The sequence below is a fragment of the Cupressus sempervirens genome, chromosome 4 (assembly GCF_028749045.1).
Source record: "Cupressus sempervirens isolate cs-2001-9-10 chromosome 4, ASM2874904v1, whole genome shotgun sequence".
Lineage (NCBI taxonomy): Eukaryota > Viridiplantae > Streptophyta > Pinopsida > Cupressales > Cupressaceae > Cupressus > Cupressus sempervirens.
Genome location: NC_143121.1, coordinates 73,866,187 through 73,886,480, shown reverse-complemented (window position 1 = coordinate 73,886,480; position 20,294 = coordinate 73,866,187). Strand labels below are relative to the sequence as shown.

Below are 20,294 nucleotides of genomic sequence, written 5' to 3'. Positions count from 1 at the left end.
CCATCAGTGCACTTTGTCAAAAATTCCTCAATTTTTGCGCCAATTAGCTATCCACAAGATCCACCACACAAGCCATGGCTTCCAAAAGCCCATATCTTATAGACACTACCATATTGTGTGGAGAAGTATTTAAACACTATAATTCATGCTTTCATAGTGAATGTGGGATAATCTTCTTAAACTGTTTCTTGCCCATCCTTTGGTCTTTCTTCCATGGCATCTTGAAACATCATTTAATACATAAAAACCCTTGTCTTGAGGATCAAGGAAAAAGGACTGGGTGAACATGCATGTTCCACTGGATTAGAAACTGAATGATCCTATTACGAGGACCAATACACCATTGTTATACAATTCTTGTGAATCAATTGTCTTGATCACATGCTTAAAATCACTGTAGTCCAGGGACATTATCATTTGATTGATACCCTCCATAATAGTTACTGTGAGCAATTTACCATTTGGGCTTGGCCGACCAAGTTTATTACAATCCTGATAAAATTTGTAAGTTTATAGGTCTTCCATTGATACCACACCCTAAATAAAGAAGAGGGAATTCAATTTTTTTCCATCATTTGTCAATAGCTATAATGTTAGTTTCCTATCACTATAGCTATTATCTGCTATCTCCCGAATTCATCCAGTTACAACAATGGATGGAACCACTGTGCCCAACCCTTTAGAAAAATAGGGGCCATTGAGGATTGAAATTGAGTGTTTCTCCTATAGAGGCACAGTGTGAAGCGAGGCAAACTAGTACAAACAAAGTGCACAATTATCTAGTGCTAGCAAATCTCTCTGCCACTTTGGTTTCTTTTTCTTTTGCTATGATGTGATCAATCATATGATGATTCTTGACATTGTTGATGTGTTATCTACTCCAACATAATGTGAGGTAAGATTTTCTATTGTCAAATGATGTTGATACAATTATAATACCATCAGATATCCTATTTTGATCCCTTGCCATCTGCTTGATGCTTTTCCCCTATCACTTTACAAATTGCACATTTTGTCCTTTTGTATGGGATGTCTTTGTATGCTGTGGCCACATTCACAGCCCCCTCTGACTCTTTCCATTCCATTCACAAGTCTACCTTTTTCTTGTGGAGCTCCCTATTCTACTCTTTGCATGGGGATCCTACCGCTATTTTTCTATTTGCTGCTTCCTCCAAGTCTCTGTGAGGCCTCCTTTATCATAGCTCAGATGCATAATTGTAGTCTTGTATCTAGCTATACATCTTTATCAATGCCCTTTGTGAGATTGGCATATACATTACAAGAAATATATTTGATAATGCAAGTAGTATGTCTTCCAAAAAAATGAAAATTCCAACCCAACCTGGCCATTAATCATAGATACGAGTTCACAATATTGAAATATCTAGACCAAGACCATAAATAGATTTCCATGACAATGGAATCACCCACTCTATATTTTTATTGCTCAGAGAAGTGTTTGCACATAAGCTAAGAAATTTATATACTGCCTTAGCCAATACAAAAGCATCTCTCATATTATCTCCTTTAAGGCAAAAATAAAAAAGGCACATGACCTTCAAACCTTTTTCATGAAAGATTAAGATAAAAGAGGCAAAAAGGCAAACTAGAAAAGTAATCCTCATATGTCAATTCATCATATGCTAATGACAACTCATCTTGTACAAAATCCTAAGACAACTAAGAATACAAATACTTCCATCCTTTCTGTGATGGCACAAACTACTCCAGTTTCTTCCATCCTAGTTCCTCACATTTTTGTCTGTGCCATCTACTTTGGTAGAGGAAATATTATGTATCTGTTGACTATGCAAACCATATTTTTGCATCTTCCCTGAATCCAAACTTGAAATGATAACAACTTCTTTCTTGTCCATAGCCGCTACCTAGGAAGATAATTTCTTTGCAAATTTGATTATTATGCCCTTCATTACTGGAGATCTTTGCTAAATAATGCTAATATCATGATATGAATCTTCATAAATGCATATTGTGTTATGCTTCTAATGCAACATCTCACATAATATTATTTATTTGATGATCATTGCCCTCTCTTCTTTTGACAATGTGTACCACTTATACACTCAATTGGTCTGGAGGTGCCATATGTATACATGCTAAGTAAAACATCACCGAATCTTCCCTTTTGTATCAGTCTGATGCAATTAGCCAGGCCCCAAAGTGGGTCTTATTAATTTTATTTATTTATTTCAAAACACTTGACATTTCAAAATAATCCACTAAACTCAACTTATTGAATGAAGTCAATTTGTACCATTGATTCAATCATTAAAACTAACTTTTAACCTTTCATGCAAACTGTTAATTTTATGCCAAGGGGTCCTTTGATTGGCTTTAAAAAACTGACCAAAACATCTGACCGAACTCTAAAACCATACAAACTGATTCTTTCTTCCACAATCTCTTACCTTTTCGAATCTTGTCTCCTAAAAAATATCAATCAAAAGATATTGACTATCAAAGTTTCTCTTTTAGAAATACCTATAAGAAAACATGTCAGAAAATAAAAAATCATGTTTTGTTTTGGCTTTGAAAACTAGGTGAATGGACACTTGGAGGAATGAAAAATGGGGCATTGGTTTATTGTCATGAGGACAATATGAATCTATGATCAGGGCACATGAAATATAATGAGGTGAAAAATGGTGAGTGGTTAAAGTGGGCTACTCGAATTTACAAACTGGAAGCAATGTTAGAAAAGTGATTTTCACAAATGGAACGAACTTGGGAAAGTGTGCAAACGAATTTGTCAAGATTTGAAAATTGGAACACTTAAAGTATTTTTAGAGGAGAACATAGTGGTATAATCCATTTGATCTCACCTATCACAAATATCAAGATATGACACCACAAATAGGAGTACCAACCAATCCACAATTATTGACACTAGTAAAACTTCACAAATTGCTTTTGGAATCATGTTTGAAAACTGATCAAATGGATTCGTCATAAGCTCAAAATTGAAACATAGAAAGTCTCTGACCTCTAAAATGTAATGCAAAAGGAATTTTCTCATTTTAGTCAACTAGTAAAAATTGATAGCAAGTCAAATAGGGCTTCCTAGAATTCAAAACAATTTACATCAGCATGACATCAATAAATGACCAAATTTGAGGGATTCAAAGCCTAGACAAATGGATTCAAAACAACTCAAAATATGAAACATAGGCTCTCTAGTATGGAAACTAAACACTTCCAAAGTGGTGAATCATGAAACATTAGTATGGAAACTAAACACTTCCAAAGTGGTGAATCATGAAACATTACTGGGTGCAAGATATTCACATGCAAACTAGGCTTCCTGTCGCTATTTGAAACTTTGGTAGAGGAAATATAATGTATCTGTTGACTATGCAAACCATATTTTTGCATCTTCCCTGAATCCAAACTTGAAATGATAAAAAGTTCTTTCTTGTCCACAACTGCTACCTAGGAAGATAATTTCTTTGCAAATTTGATCATTATGTCCTTCATTACTGGAGATCTTTGCTAAATAATGCAAATATCATGATATGAATCTTCATAAATGCATATTGTGTTATGCTTCTAATGCAACATCTCACATAATATTATTTATTTGATGATCATTGCCCTCCCTTCTTTTGACAATGTGTACCTCTTATACACTCAATTGGTCTGGAGGTGCCATATGTATAAATGCTAAGTAAAACATCACCAAATCTCCCCTTTTGTACCAGTCTGATGCAATTAGCCAGGCCCCAAAGTGGGTCTTATTAATTTTATTTATTTATTTCAAAACTCTTGACATTTCAAACTAATCCACTAAACTCAACTTATTGAATGAAGTCAATTTGTACCATTGATTCAATCATTAAAACTAACTTTTAACCTTTCATGCAAACTGTTAACTTTGTGCCAAGGGGTCCTTTGACTGGCTTTAAAAAACTGACCAAAACATCTGACCAAGCTCTAAAACCATACAAACTGATTCTTTCTTCCACAATCTCTTACCTTGTCGAATCTTGTCTCATAAAAAATCTCAATCAAAAGATATTGACTATCAAAGTTGCTCTTTTAGAACTACCTATACGAAAACATGTTAGAAAACAACAAATCATGTTTTGTTTTGGCTTTGAAAACTAGGCGAATGGACACTTGGAGGAACGAAAAATTGGGCATTGGTTTATTTTCATGAGGACAATATGAATCTATGATCAAGGCTCATGAAAAATAATGAGGTGAAAAATGACGAGTGGTTAAAGTGGGCTACTCAAATTTACAAACTGGAAGCAATGTTAGAAAATTGATTTTCACAAATGGAACGGACTTGGGAAAGTATGCAGATAGATTCATCAAGATTTGAAAATTGGAACACTTAAAGTATTTTTAGAGGAGAACATAGTGGTATAATCCATTTGATGTCACCTATCACGAATATCAAGATATGACACCACAAATAGGAGTACCAACCAATCTACAATTATTGACACCAGTAAAACTTCACAAATTGCTTTTGAAATCATGTTTGAAAACTGATCAAACGGATTCGTCATAAGCTCAAAATTGAAACATAGAAATTATCTAACCTCTAAAATGTAATGCAAAAGGAATTTTCTCATTTTAGTTAACTAGTAAAAACTTATAGCAAGTCAAATAGAGCTTCCTAGAATTCAAAACAATTCACATCAGCATGGCATCAATAAATGACCAACTTTGAGGGATTCAAAACTTAGACAAATGGATTCAAAATGACTCGAAATATGAAACATAGGCTCTCTAATATGAAAACTAAACACTTCCAAAGTGGTGAATCATGAAACATTACTGGGTGCAAGATATTCACATGCAAACTAGGCTTCTTGTCGCTATTTGACACTTAGGCAAAAATGCAGATATGGATGTTGCACAAAATGAGACTTCACAGAATGGGTTAGAATGACAATTTATCTTCATGGAATGAGTGGATATACTAAATTCAAGGTGCTAGAAACATTAAACACCTCTTAGGCATCAAATGGACAACCGGGTACACATACATTAAAAGCACTTAAAGGGCTTGATTTTTTTATTGGTACTCAAAATCAGGGCTTCAATTTTGAGTCCTAACAATATGGATGCAGGTGTTTTTGCCTCTTCAGTTTCAACTTTGTGACTATATTTTTTGACATTAGATTTTTAGTGCTTCCACCATCAATGATCACATCACAACAAATATCTTCACATTTTCACTTGGTGCAAAACAAACTCCTTTGTTGATCAGGTTCATTCTCACCATGCAGTAGGACTCTTCTATTGACGAGGACTTCTCCTTTTTTAGCATCTTCAGAATGTGATGATCTGGCATCTTTGTGAACATGTGAAACTTTGTCTTGGCCTTTGATTCTTTAATATATCCTTCCTTTGCACTAGGAATATTCAAATTCTCTATGCCCTTCTTCTTCGTAGTGAAAGCATTTCCCATGGAAGCCTCCTCTTCCAGATCCTTGTCCTTTGCCTCTTTCTCTGTGATCTCTATTTTTCTGATCATGGAAATGATTGGAATTGTTTTCCCTCTAGTTTTGATTGCTACTTCTAGCCTCATCCTTATTCTTTTGATCATTATTTTGGCTACCCTAAGATCATCCACCAGATCTTCCATCATGACTTCTTCCACTATTCTTGTTGTCAAAATTCTTGCTTAGTTTCTCCTCAACTCTTAGGGAAAACTAATATGCCTCCTCAATACTGGTCATTCAAACTAGACTCACCTCATCCTAAATACTTGGCCTTAACTCATTATGATAATAGGCCACTTTCTTCTCGTCATCATCTGCATGGCCAATTCTAATGAGAACTGGGTAGAACTCTTCAGTATACTCTTGAATAGATTTTCCTGCTTGCTTTAACCCTTGCATTTTTTTCAACAGATCAAGCTCATAATCCATGGGAATGAATTATCACTTTAGTTTATCTATCATTCGATCCCATCTACTAATTTTTTCCTTTCGCATTCTATTTCACTCCAACTGAATCTCCTACCACCAGATCTTTGGATATCCCTTTAGTTTCACCTTCACAAACTTGACCCTATCAAGATCCTCAATATCTTCATACTCAAAGTACTCCAATTCATTGATCCAATGATTAGATCCTCTAGGTTAAGATTTCCCAAAAATGTGGGAACCTCAAACTTAACTCTTTTCTCAATCTTGTAAATTGTCTTACAAAGCCTCTCTTCATCTACATTTAGAACTACCTATACTTCGATATTTTCTTCTACTTTTTCCTCACCCTCACTTTCATCTCTTATGGAAAGATTTATTCCTCTATACATTTTTTCTTCCAACACTTGAATTTATCTTTGGAGGGCTCTAAAATCCTTAGGTGTAACACCTACAACCTTTCCACCACACTCTCTTTGTGGAGGAATTTTTGCACTTCCATTGAAACCCTCATGAAAATTGCCTCACAATCGACAATCTGTCTACACACTTAGCCCAAACCACGGTCTTGGTGTGAATTGCCTCAACATTGGTGATCTATCCACACACTCAAAATCTCTAGCTTTGATATCATTTGATGAAAGGTGCTACCCTTAATACCATAAATATATAACATAAACAAAGAAACAACAATAATTGCAAGAACAAAATAGGGACTTCTTATTATCATTGCAAATGCAGAATTACAAAATTCACAATTACAATATGCTAACTCACTATTGACAATTAGGTAATTGTGATATGTAATTGTTATCATTAATGGCAACACATGATGTATATGATGACAAGAAACCTTACAAATAAAGATATTTAGTTTTTGGTTATCAAAAAATTGTCTAAGTATAGAATTTGGTTAATAGAAGTGTATTTTTTTGTTTATAACATGTTGGAGATGCCATATTATGGAAAGAAAATTTAATGGAGACAATATACATGTTGGTGATGATGTGTATAACCTTGGAAGTTTGTATGGAATATTTAGAATAGATCGTGTTTTTATGAAGCATGATAGTGGAATTGAAGGAAAGAATTATTTTAGTTGAAAAAAAATTACTTGTCCAATTAGGGCCAACATCCTAGATGTTTACTGTAATTTCAAAAATTAAATTATGGTCTTAGCTGACCCAACCATATTTTATGTAAATGTATGGTATTTATGTAAAGGACTTCTTGCGATAAGAAGTGTGCAATCTTGGTGAATTATGTATGCGGGCTTATAAGATTGTGATGTGAGCAAACTTTTGTGTGAGCGATATATGAATTTTTTTGTATGAACTATCTAGTGATCCAAGATCGAGCTAAAGATCAAAGATTAGACAAGGAAGGCAAATAACAATAGATTACTTATTTGAGTAGTGAGCTCTTTTTGTAGTTGACATTGCATGTTTGGGTAATGGGCTCATCTTGCATACATTACTCTACAACTCCTAACACCTAACACAGATTCAAAGTCTCCTAACAGGGACTATTATACTAAATTTTCTCATTGACTCCTAATAGGGTCCATCCTCTAACAAAGAACATATATATTAGTATATTATCTAGTGGGTATCATCCTCACCAGGGTTTTTTGTTGGCCAAGGTTTCCTTAGTTAACAAAATATGGTGTCATGAGTTATCTTTGTGCATTGTTACTATTATTGTTCAACATTACTTTATTGCTTTATTATGCATTGTTTAAAGAAAATAATAATCTCTATTTGGTAACTAAATTTTGTAGATTACTGATTCACCCCCCTCTTAGTAATCCCTATTTCTAACAATTGGTATTAGAGCACAATTAATTTGAAGAGGCTTAACAACTTAAGTAAGATCCCTATGGATATGGAACAATAGATGAAGAACCTCAAAGAATCTCTTGAAAAAATTGATCTCCTTACTGAAGAAAGAGGTAAGCTGAAGGACAAATATGAAGCCTCCAAAGTATACATTTGTCAATTGAAGAAAAATATTGATCATCTGAAATCTAAGCTTGAATCTACTAAATATGAAACTACTGATAACATACTATTCAAAATTAAAGATAGAGTATAAGATCTTGAAACATGAATTGAAGATTACAAATCTAAAGTTGACTTTAAGAAGTGATCCTAGCAAAATTGAATTTGATTTGAAGGCTGAAAATGTAGATCTGAGAGAAACTCTGGCAAAGAAAACATCTAAGTTTGAAACATTGACAGAAGATCATGAAGAAGTCCATAAGTACAACACTATTGCAAAAAGTGAATTGACATAGTGCAAACAACAACTTGAGAAACTTTATTCTAGCAGAGAAAATCTTGATGATTCTATGTCTATACAGAGACCTTCTTATGACAAGACTGGTCTTGGTTATCTGATTAACATGTCTACAAAGAAACCTAAGATTAGATCAAATCTGAAAGAAAAAGACAAATCTAATAATAAGATTGAATCCAGTTAATCCTTCGAAAAACCTAAAGAAGTTAAAATCTTGGATGAACCAAAGTAAGTGGAGACTCCCAAGGAAACTAGGTATAAATTTAGAGATAAGTGTTTTTTATATAATGAAATAGGTCATATGAAAAGAGATTGTACTAATAAATCATTTAATCATGTTAAGGACTTTTATTGTCATAATTTTCATGGTATGGGTCATAATGCAATTGATTGTAGGAAACCTAAGTATGATAATGATAGAAGAAATAGTAGAATGTCTAGAAATACTAAACCTATAGATAGAAGAAGATTTAATGAGAGGAGATTGAGACAAAGAAAATGTTATGATGACAGAAGAGAGATTGTGTGTTATAAGTGTAAATTCTTAGGACACATTGCTCAAAATTGTCATGCATCTGATGATTAATAGAATCCTAGCAGCAAAGCACCTATATGTCAGTTATGCAATAACCTCAGACACATAGAAAAGTACTGCATATTGGATAGAAACTTCAGACACAGAAGGAACAATGGAAGAAACTTCAAAAACATAAGGAATAATAGAAGGAACCATGAAAGGAACTCTGGATCTAGTAATGAAGAACAAAGAAACATTGTGAGTGAACTTCGAGAAGAGCTTAATAAGCATTCATGAAAGGTACATATATCTCAAAAGAAAAGTTAAATGATGATGAGATAGAAAGATCAAAGTCAATTGTTGAGTTTGATTTAATTAAGTTGAATTAAGCTTGTTCACATAATTAGAATTTGAGAACTTTGTGCAAAGAGCCAAGTAGAGGTAGCAAAGTTGGGAAAAGGTGTATCCAATTATGTTTAGATGGCACCTAAGCTCACTTGCGATTTAGAGCTCATCTAAACAAATTATGATGAATTTTAGACTTATTGGTATTACAGTAAAAGTTGATTCTATGATAGAAGATGAAAAGTATATTTTTGTAGAGAATTTCATAATACGAAGTTTTGAGGATGATTTTAATGATGCAAGGAGGCTATAGTAAACCTCAGATGAAATTGTTGTCACTTAGGTTTGCACCTTTGTCCAAGGCCTATGCGCGAGGACAACTTAGTGAAACATGGAAACAACCTCCAAGCTGTGGGACTTGAACTACGAGGTTGAGTCTCCGGAGAAGGCCGACTTCCTCTTACTATCAGGGCGCACCTATCTATTCTTAGAAGGGAAAGGGAGAAAGAGAGCGTCAAAGCAAATCTACATAGTCTAATCTAAGGCGATGATGCACCAGGACAGAGTGTTCAGATTCATTCCTGCCCATATATATACTACAGAACCAGAATAACATACAAAAGTCATATGCATCTAGACTTATATCGATCAGTAATCACATACAGATCAGAAGAAACCAACCAAATGACACTAGGAAAAGGAGATTTCACTTATGTATTATTCGATAGGCCAAAGATAGATACAGTATGCAGATCGTTGATCTCAACAATACACCAATGGGAGGCAAAGTGATGCACATTCACACTGATGGCTGAAAGAGATGATACATGCTATCACATGGCTCAGAGATAAAGGGGTTTTACACTGCAAGTCTGCAAGCAGTAGCAGAGAAAGTCAGGAAGAATCGACCCTCAGAACAAATCACGAAACTGCCTTTATAGATCAGGCACAACTGAAGATTTTCGCGTTACATTCACTTCTTACCTACTGGCATTAACTTCCTGTCTTGAGAATCCAATCGGAGATCTGGATTGAAATCCTGGCCTGCATACCGAGAAATCTCATTTCTTCTGAGAAGAGCCTAGAGAAGATATAAACAACGCCACAACATTCCCTGACATGGTAGATGGATCGACCGGATGGGTGGAGTGTCCTTATGTCCTGCATTCATTCCTGGTAGGTCCGAAATGATCACGAAGATCATATCGCAAGATACGTTGATCGCCTCTGCATCTTGGTTCATGAATCAAACTGGCCTATTAGCCGACCCGATTTCTTATATGCCGACTAGGCCACGCGGGCCAATCGTAATCCTTTGTTTTGCCACTTGGAGAGCCCCTTCTGCGGTTGACCGCCTTCATCGAACTAACCGTGTCACCTTATTACCTAACCGCTGGCCGTCAGCTAATTGCCACGTCGAAAATTGAAACGCGAGGACACGTGTCTTCTGAGTGCTAACTCGCTATTGTAAAATCTGCGTAGTTCCTCCATGGAAAGATAGCGCCGACCCTAGATTCTTGCAGATCTGATGGTGGAGAATCCACCCCTTAATGCGCTGGTTGTATCATGAAATTTGGCCCCTCGACATATCTGTGTTCTGACTCGGCACACGTGGTTGTTTCTGATTCACCGCAGACTCTCTTTCCTGTGACTGGGCCCCATCCGAATCAGCGCCACCTCAATGATGCATCCGGCGAGACCTGACCCCACCGACATGTGTCAGTCGAGCGCGATGTCACCATGGTAAAAATCTCGTAGCTTCACTAAGGCGACATGGTGCCTACCGTTGATCTCTTCAAATTTGACGGTGGAGAACCTGACCTTCTGTAACCCTCCGTTCCTATTGATTTTCCGAGCCCGCCAACACGTGGCATCCCCCTGTTGGTTCGTCAGTCACCCCACCCTATCTACTTCTGACGGCATGAAACGCAGCCCCTCCAGGACACGTGGCGCATGGGCGCTATGTCACTGATGCTAAAGTCCGGGCAGCTCCTGATGGCGAGATAGTGCCAGCCGTAGATCTTGTAGATCTGACGATTAGAGTGACCTCGTACTTCACTCACCGTCCCTCCTGAAAACTACTGGACCCGTGGTTGCAGTGTCCTGACATATACACATGGCATCATCCGGTTGGTGAACCCGAGACTTGATCCGTAGAATGGCCACGCGGCGGATGGGCGCTATGTCGCCATGATAATATCTGTGCATCTCCGCCATAGCGAGATGGCACCATCCGTCGATGCAATCAAATCTGATGGTGGAGATTGCAAACCTTGACTGTGCCAACCGTACTGATAGAGACTCCAGCCTGGTTACACGCGACGATTCCTCACTGGCCCATCGGAACACCACTGGGCAATCTTGCGACTTGGCCTCACAGGGTGACCACGTGTCGACTAGGCGCCATGTCGCTATGGGAAAATCGAGGTTAAATTTCCATAGCGCCATAGCGCCCAACCGATGACGTGTCCCTATCTGTGCATGGTTCTTTTTGATTCGTTGCCATGACACGGGCTCTGCCAACTGGGCAGATGAGGTACGCAATGGGGCCCAATATTTGTCTGAAGTTCTCGCCGTTTATTTTCTCCGGCCTGCCAAACTTTACCCGATCGTCGCAACATTTTTTCGGCAACGTGACTCGCCCGCCGTCGTGAGCATCTCCATCGGGCGCTATGTTGCCATGGAGATTTTTCGGTTGGCGTGCAATAGCGCCATAGCACCTGCAGCGTTGGAAAACTTTTTGACCGCCCTCCGTTGTGACCCACCCACAGGGCCCACCAAACACATGTTGTTTGGGCGCGATGTCGCCGATACTATCTCCCGTGCAACTTTCGATGACAAGATCGTGCCTACCGTCGATCCATCTAAAATCTGACGGTCACAGAACCTTGGCGAGTCGAGGCATTAAAATAACAATTTTTTGGCTAACCGTTGAATAGGCCGTGGATTTGAATTTAAATCTTTTGGCGGTAAAACCAGAGGTAACAGAAACTTGAAGATTAGACATATGACTCTAGATAGTTATCTGATTCCAGAATGTAAAATAATAGCTTTTTCATAGTTGCAAAGTACACAATTAATGCAATTTCAAGTTGATGCATAAATGGAGTACATAATTGATTTTACTTCATTGCAAACACATTCAAGATGAAGATCATCCAAAAGTGATTTCTAAGAGTGATTTCAAAGCAAGTCATATTTTTAGAAAGAGGTATTTTATTATTTTGCCATAATATTTGTTCTATAAAGGATATTGTTGATAAGAGTTATGGATATGTCAATTGTTTACAATGTTAAGAATGAGGATATACCTCAGTTTAAGGTAGTTTTCATAATAGCTAGCAATGGAAACCCTAATTATACATTGTCTATCACCCCAAATAATGTAGTCTATTTGGAAGATGTATAAAACTATTTGAATTGCAAGTTTGAGTTTATTAGTAGTAAATATATGAATAAGGATATGTAAATATTCTTTAACCATGACATGATAGTACATGCCAAATTTGAACATTTAAGTGAATTGGACTTGTTTAAGTATCATTTTTATCATGAACTAGATACAAATGAATGGACACAAATTATACTAAGTAGAATACATGATGGAAAGTTATGGATGCAAGATAGTGTAGTAGACATTTTTGCCGACTTTATACATGAGGTAACTGGTCTTAGCAAACAAGGTAGTGTACCCATAGGAGAAAAATTGGTTAAGAAGAAAGTAGAAAGCTACACTAAGGTAGTTTATAATGGAAAGGCTATGGTAATCAGCTCCATCAAGCAAGATGTTGTGAGATTTCTTAGTAGAATAATAGCTTATTCAGTATGTGCAAGTTCTAAGATAGATGAACTTTTAGTAGGATTTATATATGCATCTTACAAGATTTGTGTTGAGAAAGAACATGTGAATTTGAGTGAAATTCTAAGAATGCAACTCTTGGAGAACCTTGAGAAGATTAAAATAGCTAAGTATGGTGTATTTAGATTCCAATCATTGAATAACCACATTTTATTTCATGTGCTAAATATATTTCCTTACTTGTCAGTTATTGATATCATGAGTAGTGATAGATGCAATATGGAAAAGACATCAGAGGTATGCATAAGACACCCAATAGAAAACATATTGGATAGTGGAAATTTAATTACGAGAAGATTAAAAAATGAGATGAAATAGAGATTTAGGATCTCACCTACTATTGTGGATAGATTCAAGGAGGACATATGTATTTTAGTTGATACTGACTATACATACATTCAAGCAGTAGAACCTTCAAATTTTTTTTTGGATCCTTTGAGCTATGAATTAAGTGATGATGTTGTAGTTGGCTACATTGATTTATTATTGAATTATGAAAAAGATAAAGCTAAGTATAGATTTGGTACATTTGATGAGATCACACAACATGCTCATCAAGCAACCTTGGAAAAGGCATCTCACAAGAAGGTTGAATAAATTATGTAGAAGACATTATCTGAGGTTGGAATGACAGAAATTGAATTGGAGAACATGAGACAAACATTGAAACAAGGTATATTGAATATTCAACCCTTGTCAGTTTCAATTGTAGAGAAAACTTTGGGACAAAGTATACCATATGTAGCAGTATCTGATGTTCAACACAGTGAACATAAGAGAAAATTAGAAAGACTACTTGAAGCAGTGCCAAAAAAGACAAAGAGAGTCAAGCAGGTGGCTTCAAGACTTGGAAAGAAGAAAAAGGAATTCTTGACAATTGAATCTAGTAGTGATGAAGAAGTTGAAGAATAGGAAACCAAGCAAGTTGAAAAGGCGATTCCACCTAAACTAGTAGCGAGAAAAGCTTGGCAACCATGGAAGCCAAAGATTAAGAAGATAAACACAACAATTTCTAATGAGGAAAAATTTGTTTAGATGAACAAATTTTATGATCTTTATAATAACTTTGAGAAAGATCAAATTGATATCTCTACTGTAAGACATATCATTGTGAATGATCTAAGTATGAAGGATATCAAAGGAGTAGTGAACAAGAAAGTCTATGAGAGACTTATAGAGAAGAAAAATCTAGTAAGGGAAGAAGACCTTGAACTTCAGAAGTCTATGCTAAGGACAATCTGCAAGGCTGATGATGAAGATGAGATCAAGAGATTGCTAAATAACCTTGCTCCCTACTTGAGGAACAAATTGAGGCCATTTTTGGTCATGGTTGGTGAGAAGGATAAGTTGAGGAAGGAGACATCAGTAGCTATCAACAAGATGTCAAAATCATAGACAATAACTCCTCCAACTCCTAGAATAGTGGAAGTATTAGTTAGTGGAGATACCATGAAGATTGATCAAACCAATGTTACTCTCAACATTGATGACACTAATCCATTTGGTGGCTCTGAACCAAATGTACTTGATACTGATGAAATGGAAGATAAGTTGAAGCAAATTGAGGAAGGGAAGAGGCTTATAGAAATTAAAAGGAAAAAGATAGAGGAAGCCAAGCAAAAATTGCTTGAGGCAAAAAGGAAAAGAAAGGAAGAGGAATATAATAAAAAGATTGCTGAAGAAGAAAGAAAAAGGAAAATAGAGGAGGAAGAAAATAAAAGTTTAGAATAGAAGAAGGGAAAAGGAGAAAAAGAAATGAAAGAAGAGGAAGAGAGGAAAGCCAAGGAAGCAACAAAAAAATAGAGGGAGGATGAGACTAAACCATCTTGTTCATCTACTCCACTCTCTCTTGTAAGTTTGGCTAGTGATGACGATGATCAGACTGATATAATTTCATCCCTATTCAAACTCCTACAAAAGAATAAGAAAATAAAGAGTTTGTAGAGATCTTTGATGGAAGTAATTGATAGATTGCATGGTAGTTTGATAGCACAACACACTGAGTTAGATCTTGAATTGAGAGCACAAGTAGTGCTAAAGTGTTTTGATAAAGAGTTTACAAATTTAATGAATGTTGTAGAGGAAAAAACTCAATTTCCCATGATGCTAACTTGTTTAGCACCATTTGCTAGAATACCAAGAATAATTTAGTCAATCTTGATACTTGCATAAAAGAACTTCAAAGATGTCAGCAAGAAGGGAAAGATTTGCATGTTAAATGTAGTTTATCATACAAATTATCTAAGGATTTGGATAGTTAATTAGAGGCAAAGATGAATGAACTTGAGGCCTTATCCAACCTAATCCAACAACCATTTAGTAAAGTTGATGACATTGAGAGTCAAGTTGCTAGTGTTCACGGCAATATCAAGAAATTGAAACTTTAGAAAGAGAAGATATTAAGGAGAACACCTAATTTTAGAGAATTCATTGCTCTAAAGTTATCATTTGTTGAGAAGTAGCTAGAAGAATCTGTCAAGGCCAAGGGCACATATACTAGCTTTTTGTATTTAGATATCAATGCAGTTGAGATTGCACCCTATGCATTATGTGCAATTCTCTCATCAATAAAGTTAAAAAAGAGACATTGACAAAAGGTATGGATAGCTTGAAAACTATTTTTGAAGATTGTATGAAGATTATCTCAACATAAAGGCAAAAACAACAATCTTGATAGTTTTTGGACAGAATCTTGACATCTTGTGACCTTTCTCATTGATGCCAAAGGGGGAGTCATAGCAGAGAAAATTGTATACATGAGATATTTGGGAGAAATACTTGTTTAGTATGAAGTATATTGTAAGAGGGAGCATATATGAAAAGTTGTAAATTTGTAATAGATATGCAATATTTATTTTGATGGTTTGTTTTTGTCACCTAGCAAATTTTTCCTATTTTGTTCCCATCAATGCCAAAGGGGGAGATTGCTGATAATTAGCTAATTGTGATATGTAATTTTTGTCATTAATGGCAACACATGATGTACATGCTGATAGAAAACCTCAAAAATAAAGGTACTTAGTGTTTGGTTATTAGAAAATTGTCTAAGTATAGAATTTGGTTTACATTAGTGTATTATTTTGTTTATAACATGTTGTAGATGTCATCTAATGGGAAGAAAATTTACATAGAGATAGTATACATGTTGGTGATGATGTTTATAACCTTGGAAGTTTGTATGGACTATACAGAACATAGTTAATCATGTTTTTAGGACAACGAAATTTAATTGTTTTGCTTGTAAAACAATTACTTGTCCAATTAGGGCTGATATTCTAGATGTTTACTTTAATTTGGAAAAATAAATTATGGTCTTAACTGACCCAACAATATTTTATGTAAATGCATGGTATTTATGTAAAGGACTTCTTGCAACAAGAAGTGTGCAATCTTGGTGAATTATGTATGCAAACTTGTAATATTGTGAAGTGAGTGAACTTTTGTGTAAGCAATATATGCGAAGTTGTGTATGAACTATCTGGTGATCCAAGATTGAGTTGAAGATTAAAAATCAGACAAGGAAATAAAATAATAGTAGATTATTTGTTTGAGCAGTGAACTCTTCTTGTAGTTGAAATTGCATGTTTGGGCAGTGGGCTCATCTCGCATACATTACTCTACAACTCCTAATAGGGTTGGAATCTCCTAATAAGAGGGGCTATTATACTGAATTTTCTCATTGAATCCTAACAGGGTCCATCCTCTAACAAGGAACATATATTTCAGTATATTATCTAGTGGGTATCATCCCCACCAGGGTTTTCCCTTAGCTAGGGTTTCTCTAGTTAACAAAATATGGCGTCATGAGTTATCTTTGTGCATTGTTACTATTACTATTCAACATTACTTTATTGCTTTGTTATGCATGGTTTAAAGTAAGTAATAATATCCAGTTGGTGACTAAAGTTTGTAGATTATCAATTCACCCCCCGCCCCCTCAGTAATACCTATTTCTAACACCCACATGGGTGCCTTCATTATAGTAATCTACAAGAGAATGTTGTGAAATATCACCTAGAGCTATCCTAGACAATGTTTGAGCGTTTCTTAAATAGGCAATAATATGCTGCCCAAGAAGGTTTTAGATGTTCAAACTTAATACTTAGGGCCAACAGACCCTAACAATACATACAGAGTCAACCAAATACATCTTAACAAATTATTTTAGAAATTTCAAGTAGCCCAACTTTAGAAGGCCATAACTCTCAAATTGTTGCTTTGATTGGCTACTACAACCACCTTGTAGAAATACCACTACACTCAGGGTGCTCCCTTTAATACCATAAAAACATAACAAAAACAAAGAAACAATATGCAAGAACAAAATAGGGGCTTTTTATTATCACTAAAAATGTAGAATTATATAATTCACAATTACAATATGCTAACCCATATGGGTGTCTTCATTACAATAATATGCAAGACAATGTTGTGAACTATCACCTAGAGCTATCCTAGACAATGTTCAGGACTTTCTTAAATAGGAAATAATATGCTGCCTAGGAAGGTTCTAGATGCTCAATCTTAATACCTAGTGCTGACAGACCCTAACAATATATATAGAGTTGGCCAAATACACCTTTGACAAATTATTTTACAAATTTTGAGTAGTCCAACTTTGGAAGGCCATAACTCTAAAACCGTTTCTCCAATGTGCTACTATAACCACTTTTTGGAAATGCTAGCCCTTTATCTATAGGGTTAGAATGTCACGAGTGCATTTCTATTGAGTTTTTAGACCTCAACCGGGCTTCTAAGGCCTTCAAAAATGAGTTCAAAGATTTCTCTCCAAAAATTTCCACCAAAAATTTGTAATAACTTCTCTAATACTTAAGCTAGAGTAATGAAATTTTTATGGTAGGCTTATAATCCTAAAATGAACCCTCATGTAGAAAATGAGAATATTTCGAGAAAGTATGACAAACTTACTACAAATAGTAAGCTTCCAGAAATAGGAGCCCCCTATGTACTTGTCCTGATTAAAAATAGAAAATACTGAAAAGAAAATATTTTTTGGGTGATGCAAGATTGCCCTCACACCTAGAATGCTCTTGCATCAAACATGGAGGAAAAAATCATTTGTGTTATTTTATGGTGACTGATCAGGAAATTACTAAACACACTTCATATTATTTGCTAATTAGCTACTATTTACCAATTTATGGCCAATTATTCACCAATTTATGGCTGACTATTCAAAAATATATGGCCAACATGTTGTAGCTAATTTTAACCCTAAAGCAAAAAAAATACTTGTATAAAATGGCTTAGGGTTAGGGATTGTTTTATAATGCGTGATGCAAAAATTGCTTCTTGTAGTAGTATTGAGCTATAAGGAATTACAAATTGTAATAAGGTTGTAATCATTGGATCGTAATAATATTGGACTTGTTTTCTGGTGGATGTAGCCTGGGGGTTTGGGTGAACCACATTAAATCTTGGTATCTTGTGTTCTCTTTTGTGTGATTTATTATTTTTTGATATTGTTCATATTTGCATGTAATTGTTATTTTTGTCCATGGTTTTATCCTAACAAGTGGTATAAGAGCAAGGTTGTTTTTTTAGTTATCCTCTACAGGAAAGTCTCACGACTGAGTGAGAGTCTCACGTGTTGAGATAATGGGTGTTGCACACATTGCTTAATATTGTTATATTATATTATTTTATTATGTAATGTTGCACCTAGATGGATGTGTAGCATATAAATATTCTCATGAGATAGATTCGATGAGTTGTATTGTAACATTGTGATAATATTTCATGTAATTATTTAATATTGGGGAAAAGAATTAAATTTACAATCTTAAATGTGGGGTCAATGGGTTAGGTAGCACATATATTTAGCCCATAGTTTGTGTAATACCACTATATAAGCAACAACAAGGGTAGTTGTTCTAGTGAGAAGATAGAAGGAAAAAAGAGAAAGAGTCGAGCGGGACAAGGCTTGACAGGTTAGCTAGGGGAGCATTTGTGAAGGTTGAAAGCATGACTTGAGATGTGTGGATTCATGCTTGTTAACATGGATTGCTTGGTAGTAGAAATGGATTTGAAGGCTTCCATAGTTGTATTACAATGGTGTTTTTGCTGATTAATACATGGTGATAGATGCTTTTGGAGGTTGGGTTTTTTTCCCTCGATGAGGGTTTCCCAGGGTATATCTTGTGTCATAATTTTGTAGGTATGTTGTCTATTCTCTTGCATATGGATTTAAATTGCATGTTTATTTTAGATCTATTATGGGTTATGTGAAAATGGTTATTATTTTTGTTGCGTGTTTCCTTACAAGTGGTATTAGAGCTATGATTTTATTATTGTAACCCTAGATTGAATCCATGGGAATGCATGAGATGATAAAAGAAAGGGCAAGATATATGAGTTTTTTATTGCATAACTAAAGTTTTTGGAATTGCTATTATGATGGGATATTGGTAGATTTTGGGCATGTGAAATTGTCGGAGAAAAGGGTTTTTTGGATGTTTCATTTAAATGAGAGTTTTAGGGGGAGCTTGCAAAAATGACCTCCTAGGTAAAAATAGACCTCACCATTGGACCCAAGTTGATGTTTCCATAAATTTTGATATATAATATGTCCTAGTTTGACCATGTTCAAAGGAAATGAAAGAGTTTTTTTTTAGTTTCAGCTTGTGGTGGTCATCAAATTTAATCCTATCAGAATTTTTGTCACAAAAAAAAAAATCGCAGCGAAAATGGTAAAAAGACTATCTTGGTAAAATGGCCATAACATTCTCTTAGAATATTAGATTTCAGACTTCTTATAGGTGTTGGAAAGCTAATTCAGAGCACAACAACTTGGTGTAGTTTTGGTTCTATGATTGTGACTTTTTTCAAGTTTTAAGAGCCTGAAAGTCAGATTTTATTTATTTTGAGCATAGATTAGGGCATAACTTGAGCATATGGAGTCAGATTTTGGACTTCAAGTAGTCCACAAAAAGATCTTAGAGAGTTCTACACATTGGTTTAGATTTGGTGTAGGTTTGACATGGTTTATTTGGTGGTACATTAATCTAAATAGTTTATGGTATATATTGACTATGGTAGCATTTTGAGTTTATGACATTGTATGTTCAAAGATTTAAGATTTGATGTCATTGTATACTCAGTTTATATTTCAAATTTGATGTAGGAGCATCGAGCTTAGATTTTGGTGGAGTTATGCTTTACCTGTGAAGGATGTGTTGAAGACACATTGGAGAACCTTTCCTCATGATTGCATATAGATTGGATGGATTGAGGACCTAAAGTGCTACCTTTAGTTGGAAGCATAGGTTCGAATTCAATCGGGGCTATGAGATATCACAATTTTTCTTGAGTAACATTTTTTGGACATTTAATTTCTATTAGAGGCTGACTC

At 35.3% G+C, this 20,294-nt stretch overlaps 1 pseudogene; it reads right to left on the bottom strand.

Annotated features, from left to right (window-relative positions):
- Positions 1-1,367: 1,367 nt before the first annotated feature.
- On the bottom strand, positions 1,368-1,979 carry LOC149560004 (uncharacterized; annotated as a pseudogene).
- Between the last annotated feature and the right edge of the window lie 18,315 nt (positions 1,980-20,294).